Source organism: Catharus ustulatus, chromosome 4 (assembly GCF_009819885.2).
Source record: "Catharus ustulatus isolate bCatUst1 chromosome 4, bCatUst1.pri.v2, whole genome shotgun sequence".
Lineage (NCBI taxonomy): Eukaryota > Metazoa > Chordata > Aves > Passeriformes > Turdidae > Catharus > Catharus ustulatus.
In genome coordinates this window covers 52,758,920-52,773,476 of record NC_046224.1, presented here as the reverse complement: position 1 = coordinate 52,773,476, position 14,557 = coordinate 52,758,920, and the positions used below count along the sequence as shown (strand labels likewise).

Here is a 14,557-nt window from a genome sequence, read left to right as displayed (position 1 = left end):
TGTGTGGTCATAGGTTATGTCATCTAAGCATATTCAGGTTTTTTCTATTCTTTTTGTCTTGAGATACATAAGAAACAGAAAGGAAATTATTTTTTGTGAAAGCGATTAATAGCTCACCCTGACCTAAGTGAAATTTCATGAGACAATGTCATCTTGACACCGCTTCAATTTTTCTCTAAAATATTAAAAGCCTGTGGGGGAAAAAAATTGTATGGGGATTTCAAGCAAAAATAAGAGGTCTCACAAATTTATTTAATGACCAACATGAGACAAGCTAAATACAGGGAATGACAAAAGCCATAAGGAATGGCTTCCAGGAATGCCTATAATGGATTGTTCTCCAAGTCATTGAGAAAAGACGGAGATCCCATACCAAAACAGCCCTTGTTGGTATGCAGTATATATCAGTTCATTTTTTGTCCTTATTGTGGTATTCTTTCTATACTGTATGCAAAACACCACAAAAATTAATTAAATTTTGAACAAAGTGATTCTTTAGCAAACCTTTCCTAAAAATTAATGAAATTGGGAAGGCTATGTATCAGTCTATTTTTTTCTAGAACATAAATAATTTTGTTGTGGTAGTGAGAACTTAATATAAATATTACAGTGTAGAAACAGAAGGGTCCATATAACCAGAAACAAACATCTGCCAGTGCATTTTTTCCACTCATGACTTCTGAGAATGAGGTTGAGGTTGGAAATGAATCTTTTGAACAGACGGAGCACACTATTTCCTGGAACTTTAAAATCCATACAGTGTGTTTGCCATGCACTATCATTCATACATGGCTTATGAAAGTAAATGACAGTTTGCATTGCCATTTGTGCATGTTCATTCTCTGAAACAGTTAAACTTGTTAGCTTGGAAAATGCTTCTGTTCTAGTACTACTATCCAGTGATAATCCAAATTTCTTTCCAAATGGTAACAAAAGACAGGTTCACAATTTTCCCACAGATGGTTAATCCTGTAATTAATGTTCCAATGAATTGGGGAAAGGGGACAAAAAGATGTTAAGGAGCTTTCTGGAACAGGGTTCCTATACGCATTGGCCCTTTACAGTAGGTAGGTAAGGATTTGGGGTTTTATTGCTAAATAACTACATTTCTGGAGGTAAGAGGAACCATTTCAAAAGCCTGAGGAAGGAAAGGGACTCAAGAACGTTTCAAGGGAACTGTAAGAGAGAACCATTAATTAGGACACAGGCCATTATTTTAGTATTACAGACAGCTGTTTGACTTGGGCTAATTACAAAAGGCAAAATTTGAGTCGCTTGTGAGCAGTCTGGAAAACAGATATTTAATGATAACTACACGGATTCTATTACTTTCAGAGAAGGTTATGTATTGGACGATACTTTTTCAAATTGTCAAATATTTCATTCCTGTTTATACAATTTTGACTCTACCTAACTTTTTATTTAAGGACTCAGGAGCTTCAACTTGTTAGCTTAGCTTTATTTTAGGCACTGCAGTATGAAAATTATTAATCTAAACATGTTCCCAAGCCTGTTAAGCGATTTAGAATTCTAGATCCTCACGCTTGTCCTTCAGGAGCTATGACTAACTCATTAATTAAAAAGAGTATTTCCCAGGACATGACTCAAAAGGTTCCCAGGTCTTTGATAACCATGAGACGCTAAAACCTTATAATTCTTTCATATCTTATTGCATAAAGACTAATCAGAACTGCACTTGTGATAGCTCCTGTACTTGGGGCTTCCATTATAGAGAGACAAACATTTTGAAAACTCATTTCTTGCAGTGCCTTTTGAAATATAACTCTGTGCTCCTTTATTTCCCACTGCTCTTAAGGATTACAGTTGGAAATTTTTGGTGGTAAAGAGGAATATCTAGACAATTAGTGTTTAAAATTGTAATTGAAAATAAAAGATTTTGGAAACCTTTCACATGTAAAGTGAGCTTTCCAGTTACTTCAAATAGTCTGAAAGGTAGGACTAGAAAAGTAGGTAAAAGAAAAATACTTCAGAGCATGGCATATGTTCCTGTAAATGATAAAGGTCTTCATCTTTAACAAAGCTTTAAGATAGATGGACAACTTCTAGCCTATCTTAGAAATATAATGAAAATATCCATTTCTTATTTTTTTCTGAAATTTAAGTAATTTAGTATTGGATACTGAGCTTTCAATTACAGATGTCACACCAGACTGAATGTATTAAGATGGACTTCAATCTCTAGCCCTGTTCTCCAGAGCATTTCCTGTTTTCCAGTGAGAGTGAGTAACTGAAGCTTACCAACTGGGTCTATCTTTGAAAGTCAGGTGTGTGAAGACATTTTAGGGCTCCCAGAAGCATGTAAGTAACACTCAGGCTGCTTAAGAGCACAGTAAGAGTTTCTCCAACCACCCTCCAGAAGATCTGCCCAAATGAGCCACAAGTCTTTAATGTCTGCAGCAAACTAAGCAACTACAATGAGGAGGAGTAAGGTACAATTCCTGTTAATGTAAACCTGTATTTGTACACACCTGCTGCTCTGTGAGTAATAAACCAGGGCTGGAACACATTTTCTGAAGTGGTTTGACTCTTTATTCCTCAACGAACGTTCTGGCCCTTCCTTAGAATCCGACCAAGACTAGGATTCATCACAACTAGTGCTCCAACGTGGAGCCAGAATATTTTTTGTGTGTGGGAAAAACAAAAATTGTCATCAGGCACAGCAGAAACCTCCTTTCTCTACTTCTCCATTCGGACTTGAGGAGTTTTACACGTTTGCCTAAGAAACAAACACATGTCAAGTACTACACTGTTATGAAATTAGTTACAGAAAACAAAACTTATATTGTTGGAATATTTTTAAAACTTACAAGGAAAAATACAAAATGACAGGAAAAAAAATTTAGAATGAGAGAACATTCTCTTAGGAAAAGTGCATTGTCTTCAAAATATCCAAACATATTCAAATTGAAACCAAAAAAGCAATATAAACTGATACATTACACTCATTTTTGAAAGTATATCAGCAGCATTTCAGTATGACAAAAAACATTACACTCATTTCTGAAAGTATATCAGCAGGATTTCAGTATGACAAAACAGTAATTTAAAAGTTCTTTGAGAATAAGTCCATGCATAGACCTGTGGCACAGAAAGGAGTCATGAAGTCAGAAGATAATTCAGTCAAAATGAAAGATTTGAGTGTGTTCTCCTAAATATATGTTTAAAGTAAAAAAAAATAATAATAATTAGAAGGTTACAGGAAACACCATAAAATAAGAGATGATACATTACACATTTCAAAAGACAATATTCAATTCAGACAGATAGTTCTTTATCTAGATATTTGAGATAGATTTTAGATCTGCCAATAATGATTGCTTCTGAAAAGTGATTCACAGCATCTCAGAAGACCACCAGAATTTCTCAGTTCTCTTCTTTTATTTTCTTAATCCTTTTAGCTTAAATGCTGCAGATAATTGAAAATATATGATTAAACTCAAAACGTCAATAATTTCTTTCTTAAATAAAATCTCTACTTTTTGAATACTGTGAAACCAATTAATACAGTCCCGTGTTCATATTTCCTTGAACTGCACAGTTTACAAAATAAAATTAATTGGTACAACTCACTGGGACAATTATGATAGTGAGTAGCTGATGAAGACATATGCATTACATCAAGGCTAAATCCAATTCATTAGTCCTTCCTAGGTACTCATTATTACTGTCTTCCAAAAGGTTGTGCCACTGTATTGAACATACTCTGGTTTTCTCAATGTTTCTGTAACTCGATAGAGAACTGAGTTTATGGTAGAATTATTTTAACACAATGTTTCATTTACAGACAACAGTTTCATGTTAAAAGAAGACTTAAAAACCTTATTTTACTTTCTTTAACAGATAGTAACTGCAGCAACTCAGACAAGGATATATCCTCTTGAGGATTTTATGGTGATCACAACTCCATAGTGGGACTGCAGCATGGCGGCATAAAAGACTGCAAGACAATTAATTACATAAATGTAATTTTTTTCTCTTCTACACCACTTATCCCACCTAATAATCCCAAGTGGGAGATAAAATCAACCTCTTTCCTTTCAACTTGTGAGGAAACAGAAGCATAATAAAGAGTCATGTTACCCTTTCAACTGTCAGGAAGTAAGTGGAAATGAAGAGATAAGAACAGAATCCTTCTGTCTTTGGCTTTACCTGACTTCACTTACCTATAGAAAAGGCTACACTTGTTTTTGATTGGAAAGGAATATCTGTGCAAGCAGTTTCCTGTGTTTGCATTCCAAATATGAAAAAGCAAAACAAATTTTTTAAAAAAACAAACCCAGCCTTGTTTGAAAACTAGACTGAGGTTTTAAGTTGTCTAACAGGGACAAAGGATTTTCATCTTTTAATACACTTTTCCAGAAATGGGGTCAGACTGAACTTCCAACTATCCCCACTAAAAAAAAAAATCAGATAGTCTAAGTTAATAAAATTTGAGATCTTTTTTTCCTTCTAATTTTATGCTGTAGGGCTTTTCCTGGTATTTTGAATGGAGAGTAACAAGCCATTTGGACAAGTGCAAAATAGAAATGTAAATTATTTCCTTACCTGTAATTTTATCTTCTCTATAAGAGTACCTGCTGTTCTGTTAATGCAGTACTGATGTGTTTTCTGCCTTTGTCCCAAGCTTCAGAGATTCCTCTGGTGATTTTTCCCCACTTGCTTACCAGCTTCCACTGCTGGCATTTTGAGGAAGTGCACTCACATTTGGCTCCAGGAATACTGCCACAGCTGAGGGAATATAAGACAACTAAAAAACAAGTTAGAAAACAGCAGAACCAATATCCAGGAGAAAAAAAAAATGTTTAAAAAAAGTGAATCAGTCATCAACTGGAATCCCCTTGATCATTTTCCTTTCTCTTTTCATCTACTTAGAATTTCCACATGAAGAAAAGGCTTTTCTGTGCTTGGAGAAATTTTGGCTTAAAAATGGGTAATGTCAGAGTAGTGGGTACCCATTCAGAGAACATAAAATTATTTTCAAGGAATCTAATTTTAACTTCCTCCTGTATGAATACCCATTATGCCATCACTCCAATACAGATAAGAAAGAGAAGAAAGGTGGTAGATTTGGAGGATTTCGGAAAAATCCCTGAGATCTCTTCTCGAGTCCTAATAGAACTGTGAAAAGGAAGACCTGAGGGCTTTTCACCCAGAAGCTGTCATAGATGAGCAATAAGAAGGATTTCTCATTGCCCAGGGAAACAACACATAAAATCTCTTTCTCTAAGATATAATCAAAATTCTGGTTTCTGATTCCCAATAGTTGTAGTCATCTTGGTCAAAGATGAAAAGAACAAGTACTGTCAGTTTAATAAGTAAATGTTTTCTTGCTTGAGCATTATGGAGATATCCAGGTGAAAGTTACAACACCTTAAAACACCTCTGTACTCAGGATTATCTGTATACTATCTTTGAACTTCACAGTACACAGAAGAGAAGTATTCTGTCAAAGCTAAAAACAAATGCTAGGAGTTTTAACTAAGAACTTACTGTGGTGTTCAATTTAATTTGTCTTTCTTATAGAATCTGTCCAGTTATCTTCATATATACATCTTCTAAATAGAATGTGACCTAAGACAAATCAAATATGAATGAATCAAAGTATCTAATTGCAATTAGACTCTGGAATTCTAAAATCTCAATAAATGAAGGAAAGACCAAAAGGCTCAGAAGAGGTTGTTGCCTTCAATTTTCAGGAATGTAAGTACCAATGATGTTCTTTAAGGTTGTGAGAAAGAAAAAAGACTCTGGCAATTTCCTGAATGACCTTCAAAAAAGTAATTGGCTTTCCAAGTAATAAGCTTCAAATATGTCAAGTTGCATTCTAGAAGAAAGTATCCTGTTCCTTTTTTGTATTTAGTGGATGATGAACAATAATTATTAGCAAGTGGAACTGGAATGATGCCTTGAAGATGAGAACTTTGCATTTTCCAAGGTCACTCTGAAAATGTGACCAGGAATCAGGATGGAGAGATCTCCAATTTCTAGAACAACTAATTGGATTAGAAATAGCATGAGCAGAGATAAAGTCTTTTGGTCTTCCTCTGGCCGGAATATGTACCTAAGCCACAAAGCTTGAATTCAGGAGGAAGAAACAAGGCTGGCGTCAATAATTTATCTTCTGACATCCTTCAACCTGAAGAGACAAAACTGCAGCTCTATTAAAATTCTTGGATCTATTACTACTGAGTTTGTAATTACATGTTGATTAGAACCCATTGATCTTCATAAACTGGAGACAAACTTTTCTTCGGTCTTGCCAATATAATTTTACAGGTTGCATCATACAAACAAGCCCAGGTGGACTGGATATTTTGCAGCTTCACCCAGAATCTGAGTTCTATGGCATTTATCACTGCAGATATGGAAGGTGATGGATGATAATCAGGACTGTAAGACCTAAGAAAAGATCATCGATGTATTCTAATAATGCAGTAGAAGAAAGTTCAGGTTCCATTCTATAGAACATGAAAAGTACTTTGGAGTCTTTTCTCTATACACAGAAGTAGCGTCTTGCCTGAAATTGACTTGGTGTTCACCAGGGTGGTAGAAGGAGTAAAACTAAAAATCATGAAAAAAGGAGTAATTTTAAAATTCTTGTGGAAGTTAACTCTATGTTGGTTGTCTTCTTTATTAATTTAGGCATAGGCAGCAATCTTCCACTTATTCCTGCCTGAAATTTTTCTTCATTTAGGAGAGTTTTCACAAAGGATGGGACTATCTTCATAGGTCTTCTTCTTAGTTAAGATTTACAACCATGCTTACTTTGCTATGCAAGGGAATAATATCTGAGTGATCTGATTTCAATTGATTTGAGACTTGTTCACTCCTCCAACAGTGACTGTGTAGGCTCACAATGCTCTGTATGTCTGACTCTCCACTTCACAGTGATTATTACTCATTTCCTTCCCTATAAGAAGGCAGAAAAGCAAAGTTGCTCCAAGGAGGTGTTTCTGATGCTTTCTATAATCAGTCCTAATGAGTAAAGAAATACCTCAAGAAAACAATGTTATTTTGAAGAATTGAAAGCATTACCTTTTGAACAATTAAGGGCTCCCTCATATGTTTCTGCAACCAAGGAGTGATGCAGAATCTGTGAAGCCTCTGCCAAATACCCAGGGAAAGAGGAAAAAATTCTGCCTGCAGCAATTTAGGCAGCAGATAATGTGAGGTTTCAGAATACCCTGGTCTCTCTGACAAGAAATGCATCATTTCTGACTTGCAGAAATTATCTAAAGAAGCCCCTACGGACTAAAAAGGGTGATACAAGGAAGAAGCACTAGTTTTAGAGCCTGCCAGGATGACTCACATGATACTGGCATTTGACTATCATCTGGTACGGTAACTTCTGAGATATTAGAAGCTGACAAAAATTTTCCAAGAAAATTTAAAAGGACTACTAGATATTCAAAGAGCCTTTCTTGCACAGTTGTGAATGGCAAAGAGACTGGCAGAATCAAGCTGCAAATGGAAGTAGAAACACCTTTGATTTTGGTGTGAGAACACTGGAAAAGTGGAAATTCACAGGGAAGTGAAGACAACCACTCATTAACAAACAGCCTTAAGAACTTGCTCTTATTTTCCATCACAGAGGCAGAAAATTATTCTTCAGACATGAGATCAATATCTCAAACATGCCAGCAAAGGACAAGGCAGAGGAATAAAAAATATAAATCACAAGTTGAATCATTTGGGACAAAGGCAGAAAACGTCTTGGCTGGACAGATGAATTGGAGGATTTGCACATGGAAGAAAGTAATGGTTGCAAAAATCACTGGTTAGTAATTAATGACATGCAACTGAAATCTATTTGCATCTTTCTTTAAGTTGCAGAAATAGTTTCCTTTGATTACAGTACAAGTCTGTCAATGTTCAGGTTCTGAAGAAGCTAAAATGGTGCTTTACAATGCATCCTAGCTGCACTCTTACCTTCAGAGAAACTATTCCCTGATAAAAATGCATAAACTACAGCATATATTACTATGCTGTGAGTGTGATGAAGGGATTACAAAAGATTTCATTTCTCATGATTTTTACAATGTGACTACTCACAAAAAAAAATTATATTGCCCCTCCTGAACAGCTTGGTACTACACTCAGTGTATTCACAGGGAGCTATAGGAAAGTGATGCATTATCAGGCTCCCTCTTTTCAAAAGATCTGTACTTGAGAATATTGCCTTTAATCCATTCTCTCTTTTGATGTTACTCACTTTCATTCTACATTTCAGGATCCATAGGACTCAAAGTCAGAACAGAATTAAACAAAATTTGAAACTGAAAATGCCTTGGCATTCGAATACTTGGATTATCCTTACCTGGCCAACAAGTTGGACTGATCTTTCAGTCTGTGACTTTGCTAATAGCATTTCACACCACAACACTTCTTCCTTTAATCCTTTATTCCACAACTAGTCTTTTGTAGACATTTCAGAGTTTTTGGTTTTGGGAAAAGGACTATGACATGTCTAGATTTCTGTGACCACGAAAGAATATCATCAAGCTGTAGGTTTAGAATCCTACCAAATGGAGACTCACAACTTTACATAGGGTAGAACTAGGCACACCAACTCCACATTAAAGAAGTAAATTTGGTATATAAAGACTATCCTTAGGAAGATCAGTAAATTGCATAGCCCTGAATACTGATGACTCCTTTTAACTTGTGTTGGTTGGCATGCTAACTATTTCCATCAAAATGTCCAAGTGTCCCAAAAGATTAGTGTTTAGGTGCCCTACAAAAAATACAAAGCTTCAAAATGATAGAACTGCAGTGCTAGATGAAAACAATAATTACTGATTAATGCAAAACTCCAGCTTGACCCTAGAAAATGCCATCGTATTTCCAGTACCAGATTATCTGTCCTCTAAAATCTGTATTTATTCTTAAAAAATATGTGCATGCCACTTACTGCTATTTTAATGACAGATAAGATACAGTGGTCTCTGAGTTAGCAATGAGAAACACACTGAGACAGCTGCAAATTTCTCCTAGTGACAGATTAGCCAAAGGCATGGAAAGAGATACCATAGCAACAAAGAGGCTGTCACAAGTGCAATCACTCTTTTCCATGGGTAATATTTTGCTACAGTCTGTGCACTCACTTATATTGTAATCACATCATTTTTATGAACCACCAGGTATTGCTGGTCAGTGTATATATGTACATTATTCCTATAAGTCTTCCTTTGAAATTAAAGTAGGAGCTGACGAGTCTGTACAGAGGCTCTGAAGTGAGGCAGGGGAACAAAGTAGTTTTACAGTGAGGTGGTTTCTTCAATTATATAACACCTTACATAATATTAGGAAAAGCACTTCCTGTACCTGCACATGGCAGATCATTTATCCATCATACAATTATTTCACATTTCTCAGTCAAAAAGCAAAATTATTAATGTCATGTAAGTTAGTAGCAGTTTTACAGTACATGTACAATGTCATGTGAGAAATACACTGCTTTCTTAGCACTCACTGACCATACATCCTGCCTATCCTGGAATAACCTATATATTGTATTTAGATAATGAATTTCTGCGTTTTCTAATTCCATATCATTATTACTACTGTTTCTGAAAAGCCCAGAGGAGGAAGATGAACAAAGACATGAGGGAAGAAACTACCTTATATTTAACTTTGGCAGAAAAAACAGTAACACTTAGAGAGTCTATGGATCTGCTGCTTGTGTGGAGAAGTACAGATCAACAGCATAGCATCATTGCTCACACTAGGTAAGAAAAATAGCATTCTCCTTTCATATCTGGGGACACATTTTAGCTCTCTTGTATTGTGTTGTCTTACTCAAACAGCAGTTGTGACAGCACTGGTGGTAGTTGAGCCAGCACTTTGTGCTGCCTCTTGGTCCTGGGAATCTGAGTAGCCCACCAAAATGTAAAGGTACCAAGCAGAGGTCCCTTATGCTGAAAGGGTTAGGAACAGCATATTTTGTAAATGGAAACATGAATAAAATTACTGTCTCTCCTTTCACCAGCTGTAATTAATTTAGAAACAATCCAGCATCTGCAAGTGAGAAAGAGGAGATAGGGTAAAAATGTAAGCACTATTTATAGATAACAACAAAACTGCATTGATTGAGAGCAGTGGAATGCACACACTGAACGCAGTTTGCTTCACATGAAGCCAGTTGTTGTGTTTGGACAGTACACTTTCCTTTTTTCCAAGGATGTTATTAAATTTTGAATTTTCTTTAAATTCCGGAAGACATAACATAGAATTCGATAAATTGGAATATTAAAAATAACTGAGTTCAGGGTCTCTCCTGTATTGTTTTTAAGGTAAAGACACTCTCAGTATGGATTTCTCATGATTCTGGCAATATTTCTGTTCTTTTCACTCTAGTCTATCTCTGGTATTGATTTGGAATGCAGATTTGAATTTGGAATGTAGATAAATATACCCACTATGGATTTGTTTTTGGCCCTGTAATATTTCTCTTTTATTTCTCTCAGCCCTTGTAATATTTATTTTATTTTATTGCAGTACTCTATTTCTGATATTGATTTAGCATATAGTTACATAGTAATATACTAGGTAATAATTTCTTTCTGTTCTGCAGTGTGCTTTCCTCCACACATTAAAAACTTTTAGCCAGTTTTCAGAGAAACAATTGCAGTTCCTTCAGCCCATCTTAAAAGTGTAGGTGCTGAATGCTCATTTCCAAATGGTGGTCCTTTATAACCTGGCTGAGAACAATGCTTTCCTTTGTTTATAGGAAAACATTATTCACCTTCATTTTCTTGAGATTTTTAGGGGTTAATAATCAATATCTGCTATATATCCAATTTTTGTTGTTGTTAATTTATATTATTAGTATTGTTATTACATCAACAATTCTAAAAGAACAAGCATTGTTGCCAATTTTTAGTGAGCAGTAGATACTAGTCATGTTGCTCATCATAGTATGAGACACTGATTTAAGTCATAGCTGTGTACCTTTAGAATATGAGCATTTTTAAAACTCATTCTATTATATTGCGTTTGATAGTGGTCAAAGTCCAAAGCTTCCCAAACTGAGAAGTAATGAGTGTGCTTTTATGGTCATCTTTTTGATGCAGACCACATCAAAGTGACTTAATTATCTAAGATAGCGGCTTCCTACCCAACATTAAGTTTCTAAACATTAGGGGCTGTTAGTCATGGTAGTTTTCCTCTAGATTATTTGAGAAACATCACTCCAGAAGACAAATCGTATGACTTATCTTAGGACAAAATCAATTTCCCTCTAGAAGTGAACTATTCTATCTACAACTAAAAAGACAGTCTAGAGCATGGGCTAGTTATCTCACTCTAGAGTCCTAACCCAAGCAAAGTGCAATAAATTCTATCCCACATAATTTAACCACAATTTAGTGTTAAACTATGCCTCATTCCTCAGTTCTACCAAATCAAACTAAAAGCCTGAGGACAAGGTAGCATTTAATTACTGTGCAGTCATTCAAAGCTGCACCAGAGAAGGCTTAGGCTGAACACAAGGAAAGTTTTCTTGACCAAGACAATGGTCAAACATTGGAACAGGCTTCCTAGAGAGCTGTCCAAGCCTATCAGTGTTTAGGAGACATTTACAAAATGTTGTTATTTTACATGTTTAAATTTGGTAGCCCTGACTTGGTCAGGTGTCCAGATGAGATGATTATCATAGGTCCCTTTCAACTGAAATAGCCAATTTTATTCTGTACTTTTTCTCATTAAAAATACCAATGCATATTTCTCTACATGTTCATAAAATATCAGCCCAGGAACACTCTTCCACTGCTTGGAGCAAGTACACGCTTCTTCAGTCATGGTCCACCTCCAGAATCTCGAGATGAGACCCAGGATACACTGCTTTACCTTGTTCTTTTTCTCTAATTTCTTCAGGAAAGACACAGAGTTTGTGAGCTGCCCAGGAGCCATGACATGTTCCAAGCTAGGTCCGGAGTGGATGCCTGGAGAACTGGGACCCCAGGGGCACTGCAATGTGCACTTCCATACAGATTACATGCACCTATCAGTGGTCTCACGTAAAGTCTGCCTGTATCATAAGGATAGCAGGCAATGTACTGTGCTTAAAAATACAAGTAAAGCCTGGCATCTAGATCTGCCCAGGGAAAAACCCTACTCAGAGACCTCTGATATGGAATATACCCTGTAACTAAGAGAAATATTTCATTCAGCAAAACATTAGTTTTCAGTCTTTGTGAAGGGCTCATCTGTTTGATATCAACTCAGAGAATTTTTAAATTGTCATTCTCAGTTTTATACATAATAACGATATATTTTTCAACTGATGGGAAAATGATTTTTTTTTTTTTTTTTACACAGATCCTTTCCTGTATTGCAAGAAGAGAAACACAAAAAAGAAAACAAGAAGGAGAACTTCTGGAAGTAGAAACATTATATTATAAATAGGCTGTAGAAGAAAGAGTAAAGAAAAAAATTGAATTTTTCACTTCCTTGAAACATTTTTCTCATCATTTAAAGAATCAATGTGACAAAATTTTTGTGTTTATATATCAAAAATTTAGGCTAGCCGTGTGGGGAAAAAATGCAATTGTTTCCTTTTCACAAAAGTTTCTCAGCCTGGAGGAGAATGCCCAAGCATGCCTGGTAAAATCTCAGCAATGCTTATAATCATCTCATAATTCTCCTAATGTATTCATGAACATCCTCATTTGTTGCAGCATTATGCCCAGGAACACAAGTCCATATTTCTTTATATGAAGTAAAAAAATTTACTGATTTACCTAAGTTGTCACTGGCTTTTTTCCCCTTCCTCTCCTGCAGGCTACATAGACCCAAAATAATCAATTCTGAATCAGCACAATCAGTACTCTTCTTATTCATACAGATTTTTTCCCTATATTCAGTTTTTTTCTATGTTTAATTCTTAATATCAGCCTTTTCCAACTGCTATGCAAACAAATTAGGAAAACAATACCTGGTTTTGTATTCTAAAGGTAAATAATTTCCAAATTAGACTTATTAACATTTGAATTCTGAGTACTTCCAATTCATTATTCACGCATGACCTTATTAGACATATATAACTGAACAAAATACAAAACTTTAAGTAGGCCACACTTTTAAAAATCAATTTGTTTTCTGCCATTTTTCATCTGGCTTTTTTTGTTTAGTGACTAATACCATAACTATTAGCATGTCAGTACCATAATTTTTTACAATAGTAAGATATGCAAATAGAGGTGGACAAGCAAAATACCTCCTTTCTCCACTGTTTTTATTTCTAACATAAAGGTTAACTATTAACAGCTGAATATGTGGAAATGTAGGTGCTATTTTTGAACTTGGTATCCCGTAGAAGATAGTATGTCAGTGGGTAATTGGGTTAGGATTTTGGCACATGAAGAAGACAAACTTACAGAAAATGTTTGGAGGTGAAGATAAATTTTTTTTGGCCTTTCAGGAAAGTCTTGAGGAGATTTTTCTGTTATCTACATAAATCACTCAAGCTGTTTGGTTCCCTTTGTTTCTTTATGATTTTACATAATACATGATAATACATATGGGTTCTTATATTTAACAATCAGAAACTTATTATTCATAACTTCTTAATACTGGCTATCTGTACAATTATTTTTATGTTTCTCAAAAATGGGGGGGGTGGGGGGATTTTTTTAAAAAAGAGCAGTTTAGAATTTTTCCTTTTATTTATGTAGACCTTGGGGGGCAGAAAGAGGAGCTACAAAAATATGGTAGTGACAACATATTAGGGAAAAGCACTTGTCCTTTGATAATAAGTTGCTGTGTTAACACAAAGAACCAGTGATATTTCCAATAGCAATATATATTTTACTGCCCATCAGAATGATGTCTCTTAAAATCACAGGCGGCTGTATCTGAAAGACAGAGACCTTCATTCACCTATCACTGAGCTCGTTTCAATGAATTAGTTCAACTTGCAGTCAGAAATTTGAATTCAAATTTGCTATTGTCTCAGAATAGCCTTCCAGCTCTGCGGGAAATGAAGGAAAAAGGTGGAAAACATACAATATCTGGAAAAACCAGAAGGCAGAACAAATATAGGGGATTTAAGGTGACTAGTATTTTCCCTTCAGTGGTGCTAGGTCTGTAAGCAGGTTGTGATAGCCATTGCACTGCATCAGTATTTATAACAGCAAATTTAGAAAAGGAATGGCTTTTCCAAAGTGCCATTACTGAAGAGGTGTGAAATGAGTACTGAGGATTGCGTCCACCATGGAGAACAAGAAAATTCCAGCTGCTGCAGAGGGACCAACCTAAAAGTCTAATAACAACAAAGGCATAAGCTCCTGAGGACAGGAGCCTTGGGCTTCTTCAGATCCCTAAGAGTGGGAAAAAATTCATAACCTCAACCAATGCAGACAAACCTACATTCTGACAAACTTTTAAGAAGAAACCTCATCAAAGCAATCATAATTGATTTTACTCCTTTTGTGACCTCTTTTTTCCTGCAGAAATATAATCCAGTTCTGCATTTTTACTTACCACTTGTTAAACCCTCTCAATACATACAAAATGGCAAGTATTCGGTAATACTAAT

The 14,557-nt window shown here is 35.5% G+C and overlaps 1 protein-coding gene across 4 annotated transcripts in view; it reads right to left on the bottom strand.

Annotated features, from left to right (window-relative positions):
* TAFA2 (TAFA chemokine like family member 2) overlaps positions 1 to 14,557 on the bottom strand; it is a 178,581-nt gene that overhangs the window by 6,218 nt on the left and 157,806 nt on the right. The window contains exons 5-6 of one of the 4 annotated variants that reach the window (XR_004417632.2): positions 4,567 to 4,749; positions 2,490 to 2,737 (exon numbers count right to left, since the gene is read on the bottom strand). The exons of 1 other annotated variant lie outside the window; for it this stretch is intronic. The gene's annotated coding sequence lies outside the window, so the exon portion shown is untranslated. 2 more of the 4 variants (XR_004417633.2, XR_004417634.2) reach the window with 2 other exon arrangements.